The sequence below is a fragment of the Pteropus alecto genome, unplaced genomic scaffold, assembly GCF_000325575.1.
Source record: "Pteropus alecto unplaced genomic scaffold, ASM32557v1 scaffold778, whole genome shotgun sequence".
NCBI classification, from domain to species: domain Eukaryota; kingdom Metazoa; phylum Chordata; class Mammalia; order Chiroptera; family Pteropodidae; genus Pteropus; species Pteropus alecto.
In genome coordinates, this window is record NW_006441062.1 from 316,958 (window position 1) to 334,533 (window position 17,576).

Here is a 17,576-nt window from a genome sequence, read left to right on the forward strand (position 1 = left end):
AAGAAGCTGTGGTGCATATATACAATGGAATATTACCCAGCCATAAGAAGAGATGAAATACTGCCATTTGCGCCAACATGGCTGGACCTCGAAATAATCATGCTAAGCGAAATAATCCAGAAAGAAAGTTGAAAATCACGTGATATCACTTATATGTGGGAAATAAACCTAAAAGCAACAAACAGGACAAACAAACAGACTCATGGACATGGACCATGGACTAGTGGTTACCAGAGGAGAGGAGGGATGGGGGAGGAGGAAAAATAAAAAAATAAAATGTTAAAAAAATAAATTATAAGCTTGAGTCTATAGCCTTGCCACCCTGTACATGCCCGATGTCATCTGATCTCGGAAGCTAAGCAGGGTCGAGCCTGGTTAGTACTTGGATGGGAGATCACCTAGGAATACCAGGTGCTGTAACTGTAAAAATAAATAAAAATCAAAAAATTCTTTTAGGCAAGGATAAGATAAAAAAATTAAAAAATAAAGAGGTTATTATGCTGAGTGAAATAAGTCAGAGAAAGATAAATACCATATGATTTCATATGATGCGGAATTTAAGGAACAAAAAGAACTAACTAATCAGAAACAGACTCACAAATATAGTGGACGATTTGCTGACGGACAGACGGGAGGGGAGTTGGGGGCCTGGGAGAATGGGGTGAAGGGTTAAAGAAGTACAAATTAGTAGTTGTAGTTGGGTATGAGGATGGAGAACACAGCACAGGGAATGCAGGTAGCATTAATATGTTGGCTAGGTAGAGGGCCTGGGGAGGGAGGGAGCAATTGGGGGGATTATTTTATAAACTATATAGATGTCTAATCAATGTATTGTATACTTGAAACTAATTTAAATAAATACATTAAAAATAAATCTTTAAGATCTTGGTAAAAAATTTAAAAAAAGAAATTACTGGAAAAATGAAGAAGCAGGAAATTTTATCCCTTTTTTCCCCACTCTGTAAATGAACAGAAAGAGGGAGATGATAACTGTTAAGAGTATAACCTGAATGTTGAGTTTTTCTTGGAAGCTAAATGGAAGCCATTCTTTTAACTCCACGTCTTTAAGAGATCTAAATCATCTATTTATATTTTGTCAGAAATTTTATTAATTTAACTAAGATAGAGATATGTACATACTTTTATTAAGAATTTGTTTTTAAATGGAAACAAAGTACGTAAACTATATGTTTGACTTAATTTAGATAGCTTTTCTCAGTACTGGTTGGAAAAGAAAGATCATATGGTAGTGAAAATTTATGAATGTGGTTTTCCTCTGTAGAAGTGGAGGTCTTGGGACAGGCATTAGAACACTTTGCAGAGGCATGGCGACGTAGTTATAGACAGACCTGGATTCAAATTTGTTTTCAACACTCATAAGCTACAAACCTTGGACAAGTTACTTAGGTACCCTGAGCTTCACTTTGTCATTGAAAAAATGAGACCAAAAGTAGTTATCTTCTAAGATTGTGGGAGCTAAATTATTATATGTAAAGTAGTTGGCCCAGTTTTTGGTACATGGCTAATGCTCAATAAATGATGAATCACATTATTATTTACTATTCTGAGGAATGAATAAAGGTTGGGTGCTACTATAGTTAAGTTGTAAGGGAGGTTGAAGGAAAACACGTCCTATGGCCTCTATTTTCTTTATCTGTAGAGATGGAGCTTGGAGTTGCTAGGGCAGAGGCCTAGAGGAAAGAAAAATGTTAAATGCTTATAGCTGCTGTAGAAATATAAAAAGGAAAAGCCTAGAGACAAAAACGATTTTTCAAATAACCATGGGATCCCAGCTGAAGTTGGAGCCATATATTTGCAGTAAAGCCAAGTAGTATACCTGTGTGGATTTTTCCTGCAATACTGGAGAACCCAGGGGTGAAATAATAAAAGAGGATGAAAAAACTAACTTTGGCTGGCAGTCAGACCAATGCATCAATGTACTAGATCATTTTGAATCTTTTTATTGTTTGCACAAATTCTCTTACTTATGTATACATGCAAACATGTTTATTTTTTTTCATAGGTGAATTTTCAGTGTATGATTTTTTTTTATTGTTTAGCATCCATAGCAGTATTTTTACCTCATCTGACTCCTGAGCTAATAGGACAGGAGTGTGATTACAAGCAAATAAAGATTGAAGTGGTACTTTAGCATCAACTTTAGAATTGTCAGCTTATATCTAAAAAATAATTATAATTTTTACAGTTGCGATCAGATTAAGATGTATAGAAGATGAAACTGATTAGACATAAAAACTTCTTAGATTTTGATGTTTTTAAAAGACTAACTCACCTTTTGTGCCAGACAGGTCAAAACTTCTGTTATTATTTGGATATCATAAAAATAAATTGTTTTCTGCTAATTGGAAGATTAGTTTTCCCAGGGAAAAAAAAAATTGCCAGTAGAAGATTGAAAAGTTGGCATTTTTCTAGCACTCTAGTGATATAATACATTCTACGTTGAGAAGGGTGTCATTGGTTTCATGAGGAGAGGGGAATAAATATTTTGAAGATATCATTAAGGATTAGATTTTTAAAAACAACTTTACTGAGATATAATTCACATACTATTCAGTTTACCCATTTAAAGTGTAGAATTCAATGCCTTTTAGTATGTTCACAGCTGTGCAGCCATCACCGTCATCAAATTTAGAACATTTCATCACCCAGAAAAGACATTGCACCCTTTAGCTCTCACGCTTCAACCTCCCAGCTCCTCCCAGCTCTAGACAATGGTTAATCTATTTTTTGTCTTCATAGATTTGCCTATGCTAGATATTTCATATATAAAAATGGCAGAGGTAGTTTGATAGTTAATGATACAAAGTTTTATCATTTGTTGTCCTTTTCTGTACTAATATTCTTTAATCTTGCTTATTTCTTATGTAGTAGATTTACTCACTATACCTTAAGCAAACTAAGGTTTTCTTCTTTAATTGCTGAGTCAAAACTGGGCATGTAGCATGCCCTCAATAAATATATAATTAAGTTAATTTAACAGCCACCACTGTGATCTAAAACACTTATCTGGTCATGCCACTGCTAATGCTTCAAAACCTCCCTATTTCCTAAAGGGAAAAAAAAATAATAAGCTCTTTATGATGGCTGATTCCATTATCCAATCCATACCTGCTTTTCTAGATTTTTGTAACTCATTGTTGCCTCCTTCCCTCTTCCTTTATAAAACAACCATGTCCATATACCCTGTATACCAGTCGCATCTTGCTTTATCATGTTCTGAGTTTTTTTCCTTTTGCTCACTTTTATCTGTAATGTCTTCCTACCCTGTCCTGGTTTACAGGTCCAACTGCTGTTCCTTCTTTAAATCTCAGCATGTATATCATATGAAGCTGCCTTTGTTCATTTGTCCTTTCTTAAGACTTTGTGCATAGCTTCAATTTTATACTTACGATATTATTTTGAACTACTTATTTGTCTGTATTTTCTATTTGATTTGGAGCTCCTGAATGTCATCAACCGTGTACTCATTTGTAAGATCTGGGAAAGGGCCTGGAACATATAGTAAATACTCAACATATGTGTAGAACTGAGCTGACTTGATTGGACTCTAGGGAAAGGACTCTTAACCAAGGTCAAAAGATATTGATTATTAACCAAAATACCAATTCATGAATTTATACTGAGGAATACATATACTTCATAGATGAAAAACTAAATTATTAATAAGTGTTTCTTGTTGAGCAGAAAATTTAGAGAAAGAAAATTAGTTTCTGAGCCCATGAAAATTTCTGTCTCTCAAAAAAATATACCTCTGGGTCCCAGAACACTTTTTGTCCTTTTTTCTCGGGCAGACTGGTTTTCAAATGCATAGTCTTTATATAATTATATAAACCATAATGTGATTTATAGTAATAAGAATGATATGTCTATAGAAGGGCTAATTTATTCTCTTGCATGTTGATTTTTACTCATTATTTTCTCATTTAATTTTTTAAAACTAGAGTTATTTCACTTCACTAGCCTGTGCACAACCATTTGTTAAGTGAGTGTGCTAGATATTTTCATCATTTAGGTGATGCCCCTTTTTTTTTGCTAAAGAAATAAAATTTGAGATAAGTGTTGAATGATAAGCACAAAGTATCAGTGTGAGCGACATCTGTATGAGATTCTCCTGGAGTATCTTCAGACTAATTTATAGATAATGAGCCTTGTGCTGAGCTTTGAAGAGTTAGTGGGATTCATATAGACAAAGGTAGAAATGAGGGCATAGCGTAGGCAAGGCGAGGAAGGATCTGGAAGCTTGAAACTGAAGTGGTGATGTACATGATAGACTGGAGCCAGATTCTAGAGGTCTGTGAATGCTAGGCTAGAAGTTTTGAACTTTTTTCTACAAGCAAAGGAGAGCTATTATTTTTTAAGCAGGGCGTACTATAATGTGAGTCAAAAATTAATATGACAGTGATGCCTAGAATTTATTGGGACTCTTGGCTCTTGGGTAGATTCAGGGAACCTATAAATGAGGCTGCTGCCAGAACATAGGTGTGAGGTAGTGAGGTGATACTATTGGGAGACATCAGTTAGTATGGAAATGATTCAGTCAGCCAAAAAAAATTTTGGACATCTACTGTATACTACTATTGTGCTTGGTGCTAGAGATAGAAAGATAAAAAATGTACCTGTCCTCAAGCACCTCTCAGTCTAATGAAAGGGGGAGACTCGTCATCAGCATGTTAATTAAATGATGGATAATGTTATGGGAGCTCCCAGGGGGAGTGAATAACAGCTTCACGATGGAAATATGTTGGAGCTGAGTCTTTTAAGAATAAAAGAATTCAGGCATAGTGAGGAAGAGAGAGATTCTAGGTGAAATAAAATTTTCAAAAGCCCTGTAGTGTGTAAGAGCCAGTTATGTTTGGGCAATAGTGAGAAGTTTAGAGCAGCTAGGTAGTGGTCTGTGATTACTATCTGGGACTTTGAAGGTGACATGGAAAGGGTAGTCTTCAGTGAGTGTGAATAGAACTTTAAATCCATTGCACTCTCTTTAATAATACATTGAGTCTGAATTTGTTTATTGAAAGTCTCAGAAAATAATTTTAAAAATATTACTTTGGGATAAAAAATTAATGAGCCTCCCTCCCCCATAATATTTTACAATTTAAAAAACATGTAAGATGACTTTTAGAATGATATTTAAAAGAGGGTGATGTTTCTGAACAAATTTATGCTGGGAAAAGTGATCTTATAATTTAGTGCTAATAGATCAGTGGTGTTTAGTTCTATACAAAATATGGAATATGTAGCAATCTTTGTCTTAAAACTAACTATGTAGAGGCCATTTTAAGAAAGATGGGTGGGTTAACAGACTTATTACAGGTAAATACCTTAATGCTGAAGATATTTGTAATTTTTTATTACATAATTAAAACGAGACTATCATAAAGGTGTCATAATACAGTGAAAGGAATAGGTTTAAGACTTATTTTCACAGCACATGAATTAATTTAAGCCCTAACATGCTCATGTAGCTAATGCTTCAGCAATTGTACAGTGTTATTGTTCGGATCAAATGAGTTAATGGCTGTGAAGTACTTACAAACTCTTAAATGCTACTAGATGTTGTTCACTGTTATCTCTAGAGAGTGGTAGGTTGATTCTCTATATCTTGCATTCAAAGCCAGCAATAAAAATTGCTCTCATGTTCAATTATTAAGATTTTCCAGGTAAAAAGTAAATACGGTTTGCCGATGAGAGTGGTTTTTTATAAGACTAACCTTTCTTGAAGATAACCAACCATTATAAGCCATGGATAGAATATAAGAAACTATTTAAGATACTGGGGAGGTCCAATTTCAAGGGTAGATTGGAACTGAAGGGGATTTGACCTTGAAGTGAACGGTTTGTGGTGAGATCTACATTTATGGCTTTTTCCCTGAGGGCAGTTCCCAATCCATGATGCTGAGCAGCTAGAACTTAAGCAGAAATCTCCAGTTTTATTGGCCTGTGGTGTCAGTGGCTGGAGTTTGTGGTGGCCAGAGCAGCTGGAATTTGAGGGGGGCGATCCAAGAAAAGAATGCACTATAGTGGAGGAAGCCTCCAAATCCGAATATTAATTGACCACAAATGTTTTTCTGACTCCTGAACTATGAATATATAGGGAGAGATTCCATGGCGCCTGCAGAAAGTAACAGCAGATGGTCAAAGCTGAGAGAGATGCTATTTCCTGCCCATAGGAAGAATGACATGTTTGGACTTGTAAACCTTCTAGGTTAGAGGGGCCAACAGCTCGAACTTTCCAGTAAAACCCCAGAAGGACCATGCCTTAGGAGTAAAAATTTTGTTGTACGGCTAAGGAATTTTCTTAAGACCACGCCAAAACTGAGAGTCACACTAACGAAGTCTAAAACCAAGCCTTTAAATGTAAGGTGACTGATAGAACAGTGTCAGTGTTCTTCAGAAGAAGAGAACAATATCTAGAGTCTCCCCATTTATGATTCACAATACACAGAACACACACAAAAATATTAGACAATGTGAATAAACAGAACATGTGACCCATCACTAAAAGAAAAATTGGTCAGTATAGACTTCAAGATGTTGCAGATGTTGGAATTAGCAGAAATTGATTTGAAAACAGCTATTATAAATGTGTTCAAGGACTGCACAGAAATGATAGTCATATAGAATAACCAGATGGGACATCTCAGGAGAGAAATGCAAACTATAAAAAAAAACAAAAATGGAAATTCTAATACTGAAAGCACAATATTTGAAATTAGAAATTAAAATAAAATTTCACTGAATAGCAAAATGAAGATAACAGAGGACAGGATCTGGAAACTTGAAGACGTGTAGACATCACCTAATCTGAAAAAGAATAAGTTTGAAAAGAAATAAAAAGGGTCTACATTGAGTAGTCTTATATACATCTAATACCAAGTTTTCTAACAGACGTGTAGCTCAAGAAAGAGAGAGAATAGGGCAAAGAATATGTGAAGAAATAATAGCTGAAAATTCCCCAAATTTGGTAAAAATGTTAGTTACTGATACAAGAAGCACAGCAACCCAAGTAGGATGTTAGTTACTGATACAAGAAGCACAGAAACCCAAGTAGGATAAATACAAAGATGAGCATACGTAGGCATAGCGTAATCAAACAGCTGAAAAACAAGAGAAAGAAAATTAGGATCCAAGAGAAAAAGACACACCTGAAGGGGAACAGCAGTGCAAATGATGGCAGACTCTACAAACAGTGGAGGTCAGGAGACAACAGGATGGCTTCTTCATATTACTGAAAAAAAAAAATGTCAATCTATTAGGAAAATATTCAAAAATGTAGGCAAATAAAAACATTTTCAGATAAACTAAAGAATTTCTCACTAGACCTCTTGCATTTTAAGAAATGGTAAAAGAAATTCTTCAGATGAAGGGAAATGACACTAGATGAAATTTCATCTATGATAAGGAAGAAGAGCACCAGCTATCATAAATAGTAAGTAGGTTAAATATGAAGGACTTTTTTTTTCTTTCAGTTTTTTGAAAGACATGTCTCTTCACATTTAAATGTGTTGTGAGATTTATAATGTATGAAGCTGTAAAATACATGAGCACAAGAGTAAAGTTGGGGGCAGTAAATGGAAAGTATACATGTTCGTGAAGAGTTATATTTAGGTAGTACAGATGCATATTTTAATCCCTAGAACAACCACTAGAATATATTATTAGAAGATAGAGTTAAGGAGTCATAAGAATTAAAATGGAGTACTTAAAATATTTAAATAAGCTGAACAAAGGCAAGTAAAGAAGAACAAAGGAATAAATAAATTAGATAAATAGCACATAGCAAAATGCTAGACTTAGAACCCAATTATAGCAATAATTACATTAAATATAAAAAATTACAGTGCACAAAAAGTGTGCACCGTAAACAAGTCTGTTGTTTAAAGGTGACCCTTTAAGTATAGATAGATTAAAAGTAAAAGAGTAGGAAAAAATACACTACTCATACAGTACCTGTGTGAAAGCTGGTGTGGCTATATTAATAATCACCTAAAGTGGATTTCAAGAGAAGCGATATACCAGAGATAAAGAGGGATGTTTCATAATGATAAGAGTGCCAGTTCATCGGAAATAATAATAAAAAGTGTGGAGCTTACTTAATGAGAGAGCTTCATAATGTGTAAGCAAAAATTAGCAGATTGTGGTTGTACAACAATGTGAATATACTTAATGCTACAGATTTGTGCACTTAAAATGATTAAAATGTTAAATTTTATTTATATTTTACCACAATAAACACTTAGGAGAACTAAAGGCAGAAACAGACAAATACAGGCTTATTTTGGAGAATATTTAACTATTTTCCTAGCAACCTACAGGACAACTTGACCAAAAAAAGTAAGATTACAAAAAAATGACAACACTTAACTGCCTTGTCATAATTGATACTTGTGGACTGCTACATCCAGCAGCAGCTGTATACACCTTCTTTTTCAAGTTCAAATTAGACATTCTTTAAAACTGACCACATCCTGGGTCATAAAATAAATGTTAATAAATTTAAAAAAATGAAATCTTATGGAAGATATCCTCTGACCACAGCAGAATTAAATTAGCTATTAATGACAATAAGATAGCCAAAAAAGCTTCAAATATTTGGAAATTAAAACATTATGTTCTAGTCTAACTAATGTACTGTATACTCAAAACTAATAACATAATTGAAGAAAAGAGGTACTAACAAAAAAACCATTATGTTCTAAATAACTCATGGGTCTAAGGAGAAATCAAAAGGAAAATTAGAAAACAGTTTTGAAATGAAAGTAAAATATATCAAAATTTGTGGAATGCAGCTTCAGTCCTTAGAGGAAAGTATATAGCTAAAGTGATCATATTGGAAAATAGGAAAAAAATATCTGTTTTCATGATAAAAAACTAGAAAAATGTAAGTATATTAAACCCAAGGAAGACAGAAGGAATTAAATAATGAAGAATAGAAGTCAATATAATAGAAAGCAGGCAAACAATAGAAAAAATAAACTGTTAGTTCTTTAAATAGATGAGATATTTTTTTAAATTTATTTTCAGTTATACTTGATGTACGATATTGTATTATTTTCAGGTGTGAAACATAGTGACTAGATAGACATTTATATACCTTAGAAAATGATCATCCAGTCACCCATCTGGCACCATACATAGTTATTACAATGTTATTGCCTATATTTCCTATGTTATCACTTTACATAACAATGAATTTTTATAATTATAACTGGGAATTTGTACTTTTTAAACTCGTTTCCCTTTTCCACCCATCTGCCAAACCTCTTTCTGTCTAGTGACCATCAGTTCTCTGTATCAATGAATTTGTTTTGTTTGAGTAATTTTTTATTGAGGTATAATCGACATATAGCATTAGATTAGCTTTAGGTAAACAACATAATGATTTGATATTTGCATTTATTGCAAAATGATCACAATAAATTTAGTTAATATCTGTCACCATATATAGAAAAACATTTTTTCTTGTGATGAGAACTTTTAAGATCTACTCTTTTAGCAACTTCCAAATATGCAATACAGTATAATTAGCTACAGTTACCACATTGTACTTTACATCCGATGACTTGTTTTATAACTGGAAGTTTGTGCCTTTTGGCCCCCTTCCCCCATCCTACCACCCCCACTAGCAACCACCAGTCTATTTTCTGTATCTCTGATTTTTGTTTTTCCTTTGATTCCGCATATAAGTGAGCTCATACGATATTTATCTTTCTCTGACTTATTTCACTTAGCATAATGCCCTCGGAGGTCCACCTGTGTTACTGTAAATGGCAAGATTTCTTTCTCTTTTATGGCTGAATAATATTCCTGTGTGTGTGTGTGTGTGTGTGTACTACATTTTCTTTATACATTTATACAACGGTGGACACTTAGATTGTTTCCGTATCTTGGCTATTGTAAATAATTCTGCAGTGAACGTGAGGGTATTTATATCTTTTCAAATTGTTTTCATTTTCTTCAGATAAATGCCCAGAGGTGGGATTGTTGGATCACGTGGTAGTTCTGTTTTTAATTTTTTGAGGCATACTGTGACTGAACTAATTGACATTCTTCCCAGCAATGTACAAGGGTTTCCTTCTCTCCACATCCTTGCCAATACTTGTCATTTCTAGTGTTTTTGATAATAGCCATTCTAACACGTGTAAGGTGATATCTCACTGTGGTTTTGATTTGCATTTCCCTGACAATTAGTGATGTTCAGCATCTGAAAGAGATTAATAAAATTGATAAACTGATTATAACTGATTAAAGTGATTCAGAAAAAAGATACAGCACGAATTATCAATAGTAGTAAAAGAGCACATTATTTCTATGGACTTATAAAGATAATGAGAATACTTTGCAAAACTTTGTGCTCATAAATTCAACTTACATAGAATGGGCATATTGGCATGAAAATCACAACCTACCAAAAAATGAGAAAATATGAAATGGAATATCTGGATAGCTCTATATTTATTAAACAAATAGAATCATTATTAGTTGTAACCTACCTAACAAAATAAATGTCAGGCCCAGATGGCTTCACTGGTGAATTATATAAAACATTTAAGGAAGAAATAGCTCCAAGCTTAAACAAAAGCTTTAGAAAGTAGAGTTGGAAGGGATACTTCCCAACTGGGTTTGTGAGGCCAGCATAACTCTAATATTGTGGCCTAAGTTACTACAAGAAAAGAAAATTCTAAACACAGACTGAAAGTATCCTTAACAAAGTGTCAGTAAAATTGATCCCAGCAAGTTGTAAAAAGATACTAAATCATGAGCAAGTAATTTTTTTCAGAAAAGTCAGGTTGGTTTAGCATAAGAAAATTAATTCATGTAAGTCACCAAGTTGAAATTATTCAAAGGAGGAAAACCTCTATGATCATCTCAATATATTCAGAGAAAACATTTGACAGATAAATATTAATTTATGATAAAACCTTTCAGTTCACTAGACAGGCACTTTCTCTACTCAATAGGGACGTACAAAAAAACCTACAGCCAATTTTATACTCAATGGTGAAAGCCTGAATGCTTTCCTTTATGATCAATTGCCAGGCAAAGAAAGATGTCCACTTCAATCAGACAGTCAATTCTAATATTTTTACGGAAAATCAAAGGACCTAGAATTGCTGAAACCATCTTGAAGATCAGAGTCAGAGGACTTGCTGATTCCATGACTTAATGTAAAGCTAATGTAATTAAGACTGGTAAGGATAGATAAATAAATTAGTGAAATAGAAGGAACAACAACAATGATGAATCTTTAAAATATTATGATTGAAAGAAGCTGGACACAAAAGACTATAGCCTTCATGGTTCCCTATGAAGTTCATCCACATGCAAAATAAGCTGTGAGGACACACATTCTGTCAGTAGTTGTCTATGGCAATGGGACTGGATAGAGTGGGAGTATAAGGGAACTTTCACAAATCGTGAATATGTTCTGTTGTTTGGGATGGTAGTTAACAAGGATGTATATATTTCTCAATACTCAGAATCATATACCTTGGATCTCTTTATTTCATTTTGTACCCCCCCCCAAAAAAAAAAGTTAATCTGAACCTTAATTTAGTCCCTCCATTATATTGCTTTTCTACATTGGCCGATGTATAATTTAAATGTTTATGATACTTTTTTTCTGTTAGCTTCTGTTGAAATAACTTTTCTTACTCCTGCACTGTGCCTAAATCTCAGTTATATCAATTGAATAATCCTGTTTTGTTTGATGATTACTAGAATATAAGCTCCTTGAAGCAAGGGGTGTCTGCTAATCATTACTGTATCTCCATAATCCCTAGCCCAATGCTTTGCATACGGAAGATTCTGAGTTTATGTATGTAGGTACAGTTTTGTGTGCATTACTTTTACTACTAGTACTGTGAATTTTATGTAAGTCAAATGTTTTTTGCCATGTAGTTTAAAAATATCTGCCTAATATCTGTAAAATACATTCAGTTGTTTAAATAATATCACATCTTATTCTGTCAAAAGCAAGTGTATCTTGCTGCTTCTACTATAATCACAGCACTCTAAATAACCTTGGTTGTACCACCTACCTTATATAATAATATCAAATTATTTTGAGGGGTTTTCCCCTAGCTACATAGATAATTAATATTTTCCTATATTTACATATTCGGCAATAATTTTTTTTACAATTTACACAGAAATATGTACCAGGTAACAAGAAATTGCTCATTTGCTGATGATACATCATCTGCTTTTTTTACTTACCAGATTTCAACTGTGACACATTGATTTTTTTTCCCTTCTGTACCTCCAGCTGTGGTCTTATGTTTACTCTCTAGCTGCCATCAGATTATCAGGTGTATCAGTCATCAGAGTTGATGTTCTACATGGTCCTCGATGGCAGAGAAAAATTAATTTACCAGCCTGGGGTCTCAATTTGTAAGCATTTTATTATTTTAATTTCTTATCTGTTAAAATGGAGTTGTGAGTAGTGAATTGAAATTGAAAAGTACATTATCAAATGAGTTGTAACTATATCAGGTGGCTAAATTCAGTATTCTTTTCTGCATCTAAAGCTTTTGCAAGTAGAAACATTACATAAATCATAATTTGGTGACTATCATGTAAATACCTTGTCACTGATATATAATGATGACCATTTCTTTTGTAAATCCAAGAACAGAGATCTTCAAGTAAAAGCATCATTCATATGATTATTACTTAAGTATGAGAAAAGCAGATCAAAAAACTAAAAATCCATAGGAACATTGAACAATGAAGTTAGTTCTAGATGTAAGGCTGAAAGAAAAATGTTCTTGGATGTGGTCTGAAGACATTGGATTATACCATTTTAAGGGGAAAATGTTTCACTGTCCTAAACAGAGTATCATGATAAATATCATTGGAAAGTTCCAACTTGTGGGTATGTTTGCAGATTGACGCAGCACTACACTATTTCTGGTTGTTTATTCACGATGTTCAGTGATTGGCTTGGAGTTTGGCACTTAGCATACATTCAGAAGATGTTTGCTGGGTAAACAGCTGAGAAATATCACAAGAATTTTAGCCTTAACTTTCTAAGCAAACATAGTAAATCTTCATTAGATAACATTTTCAAAGCATTTACTACTGATTCTAACTGCAACCCCTTTTTATTTTTAATGAACTGTTCCTGGAAAAAAAGATTTAGCATTTGTTTATTTTATAGCTAGATGTGAAAGGATGCCAGTTTGAAACCATAGTTTTAAAGAATAAAGCATAATATCTTAATATTTCTCTAACTGATTTGAGCTATTCATAATGGGCAAACAGGCATGATTTGTGAATCAGTAACAGATATAAACATAATGCAAGCTAGAAGACAGGATGGAAATAAAACTATTGGGACTACAAATACAATTATGTTACTTGATTTTTTCCAGTTTATTATAAAACAGTATTGGGTATTATAGAATATTGCTAAAAACCCTCACTGTACTCAGGACAAAGTTTCAGAGATTGTCACTGAGCTAATCTTAGTGTTTCAAAAAATATCAAGATTCTCTGTGACTAGAAAAATAAAAGGTGGAGATTTGGTTTGAAATGAATACTTTTGACAGCATGAGGTTGGAGACAAGTAAGAAAGTGATTATTGAACTGTATCTGAATACTCTCGTGGCTTATTCATGAGATAATTGGCTAAATGACTGCAGTGTCCAAAAAACCTTTACTGTGCTTTTCAGAGTGAAAAGTGTCCTCCCTTAGTAGAATTCAGCACCTCAAGAGCTATAAAAACAATTGCATATAATTTCTTTTAAATATAATATAATGTAATACAGTTCCCTTAGCAATGATAGTTTTTCTATTATAGCTTGACTTACAATTAAAACCATAAATCATATAGCTCTTCTATTGTAAGGCATTGGAGAACGTCACATCATTTGGGAATTTAAGGAAGAAAAAGAACAGAAGGGAGAAGAGAAATAAACAGTACAGAGATACAGGATATAATTCCTCCTGCACAATTTCTTTTGGAAGGAGAGAGGCTTGGGGAGGCCTGTGGGAGGCATAGATTGAAAAACAAAATGTAGAGAAAAGTAACTCCAGATCTATCATGTTCGTTATATAAAATGTTTTAAAAAATTATTCTCATTTGTGAAAAGTCAAATTTTTTTTTGTTGCAAATTATCTTTTAAACTATACTTTGTTGTTACCTATATGTTTCCTACATGAAAAGTTTACCTATGTATGTTAACGAAAAATAAAATACAAATTTGGTTTGGTACAGGGTACAAGTTTACTTTTACACATGAGATATTTTCTTTTAACTAATATTCAACTATTTTTATAGTAACACATAGTAAAATATAGTGTCAAGAGAATAATGAGATATTCCATTTGCCACTGGTGGATCTGTACTGGTTAAATCCAGCTTACAGTTCCTCAGCCCAGTGGGTGCTTCTATGTCAGGTGCTGTGCTTGATGAGATTAGAAGTGACTACTCCCACCTAGCCTTTTTGCCCAGTTATTCTGCAGTGCTTTACTGCATTTAACAGAGGTGAATGAACAATAAAACTTCTAAAGGGATCATCAGAAGTCTTTAAACATGAGACTAAGGCAAATTAATATCCCATTTTACAAATTCTGCAGAATTAAGTTAACTAATCATTAAACATTTATTAAAGGAACAAAACTGCCTACATTTTAATCCTAGTTTTACTGCATACTAGTTCCATATTCTTCTTTGTAGCTCGTTTGTCTTCAAAATGTGGATAATACTGGTACCCACCTCAAGAGTTGTGAACTATGAGTCAAAGTATCTTAAGCCCTTTGAACAGTGCTTGGCACATAGTAACTAGTGTTATGTACTAGCTATTAATGTTGCTGTTATTGCTACTAAATGATACCTGTTTAAGATGAGTTTGTACATTCAAGTAGATTTTCATGTGTTGGAACATAATCATCACCCTCGTAGAACTGTTAGAGAATAAGTAACATGTTTATCATGTTATCAGATAACCATGTTATAAGTTCAGAGAAAGGGGGCAATTATGAACTGCAGTATTCTGTCCTAAGTGGCCATCTATTAGAGGGCACTTGTCTTTAGTTTCATTGGTGAGAGCAATATGATTCCTTCAGAACAAGAATGATGGTGAATGTTCAGTTCAATGAAAGACTTGTTTGGTGTTGTGTGAGATATCGGCTCTCGGATGGCAGCAGCAACAGCAGCAGTCTGCTCAGCTGCTGTGGGGAGGGCCAGCACCCAGAAATGCAGAACCTTTGATTCACAGAGCTTCAATTCTTGGCACTGGGAAGAAGGCTTAACCTGAGATGAAGTAGCTGGGCTTATCTCCTCTGTTGATGGCTGGCCCAACTCTACTATTTGAAAGTGCTGCTCACCATTTGAGGGGCCCTCCTTAGTTTTCTGGTAGGTGGGTGCTGGTATGACTAGTTGGACCAGAAAATAACTAATTTGTTGAGTTCAGAAAGTTTTAAAAGGTGTCTTTTAGTGAGTGATCATGATGCCCAAGAACATTCTAAAGATTTTTTAGATCTCAGGAAAGCTTGGCATTTTTGCTAGAGTCAACCTGCTTTTCCTTTCTCTCAGCTTGGTGTGCTCTCTTGCTTCCCTCCAGGCGATAAAGGGCTTTTGTCTAAGGTGTGGTCCTTGGATGCTTATTGTTCACTTTAACTCTCTGAGTTTTTAAAGCACTTAGATCAGAGGTTCTTGGCCCTGATTGTACATCAGCAGCTCCAAGGGAGCTTTTAATAAAATAGAATTCCCTGGGACTAGAGCCCAGACCAATTAATTAAAATTCCAGATTGGGTAGAGCCTGGACACAAGTGTGTTTTATAAGCCCCTTGGGTGATTCTATTGTGAAGCCAGGGTTTAGAACCCTTGATTTGACTTATAATAATGAGCTCCCCCATATCAGTAGGGAACTACTTGTTTGGGGATTGACTGCCCTGGTTTATCAGTATACTCTTTGTCATATCATTATATTCTATGTCATTTATCTGGTTCCTGATTTCCTTGAATTTAGAGGAATGACGGTGAGTCACTAATGCTGCCCTTAACTAAGCTTATAGAGTTCCTGCTATTTTAGTCTCATGGTAAAATTTTTATCAGTACCACAGCAAAGTAATCTGCTATTTATCTGCAGTCTACACATCATCAGGGGAATGGTTTTTCCTCAAGAAAGAAATTGGTTCTACCTACTCAAAGTTTGGGTAGATGATATAGCCACAATAGACAAGTTGCATTGAATTGATGTGGGTAGGAGTCAGGGAGGTAAAAATGTTTTTTGCAGAACATTCTCCCAGTTTTAGGTACCAACGGAATGATTTCGCTTAATTATCCCTGCAATCCTATGAAAAAGATACCGTCACTTGTGCATTAAAATGTTAAGTAACTTGACTAGGGTTTTGATATTAGGATGCTCAGAGCTGAAATGTGACCAAGGTCTGTTCTTATGCTCTCTCTGTCAGAACCACAGCTACCCCCCATCTTGTGTATTTGGTCTCTGCAAAGCCATGGAAATTTATGCTTATGAAAATATTTTTATCATGAAAGGTAATTAAAATAAAGTAAAATAAGTTCCTCTGTTTTAGTTTTACAAGAGAAACTTTAGGATACAAATGTATAAAACATGTTTTAACTTGACTAGTCTCTAGAATCAGGATTTAATATCCTTAAAGGTTGGCAGCAGGGTGCGAATTCCTCTTTTCCATCCTCATATTAGAGCATTGACTTGTAAATTTCAGACCTAGACTCTTGGGACTTACAGATTTCAAAGCTGGAAAGCTAAAGTATTCTGTCTTCTCTAGCTGGCTTAAGAAAAATAGGCTAATATGTATGTTTGCATTTTTCGTTAATTTTGTCTTTTCCCTTTTAGTTTTTAAAACTATTAGGTTCTAGCATTAAATAGTGAGTAGTAACTGAGAAGTATTATGTGAGTATCTTTGAGCCTGAAAATGATTTAGTTTCTATATTCATTTCAGGTGCTTCTTTGAAGTCTTCTGTGTAGCTCTTTAATCTTAATTCATCTCTAAAGGTGTACGGAGAACAGAAGGAAAGATCATGAAAGGTGTAGAGAAACAAAATGTAAAGGCTTTCATCTTTAGGACTTTTAAAATTTATTTCCTAATCCAGTATATTTGATGTTTACTTTTTTATTACTTTTCTTTTAAATAATTGGCAATACAATTATTATAACCTTTTTTTTTTTTAAGAGACAATACAACCAAATCGAAATTTTATTCATTTACAGCAATTAAACATACATTTCAGTAGCAGGCTTAGTGGTAGAAGTTAACATTTTAAGAGAGGTCAGAAATAGGCATTTTTGTCTGAGCTGATCGCTACCTCTCATCTGAAGATTCTGACAAAGTCTTCTTTAGATGAGTCATCTTCAGAAGAGAAGATCTAGAATAACAAATGGTTTCATTGGCAGGAATTATTGTGCCAGTAAGTTTGCAGAACTGAACGACTCAGAAGAGTTGCTGCATAAGATATTGTTATATGAGTATGAAACGTTATTTTCTCTTTACATAATACATGAAGTTTAGATACATAGCTACTTTTGCATCATTTCATAAAACATTTGCTAGTGCCTGGTGTG

General features: G+C 34.0%; 1 protein-coding gene and 1 pseudogene across 1 annotated transcript in view; both read left to right on the forward strand.

Moving 5' to 3' along the window:
- SLC2A13 (solute carrier family 2 member 13) overlaps positions 1-17,576 on the forward strand; it is a 305,609-nt gene that overhangs the window by 50,668 nt on the left and 237,365 nt on the right. The gene's annotated exons all lie outside the window — the stretch shown is intronic.
- Positions 305-423, forward strand: LOC112484896 (annotated as a pseudogene).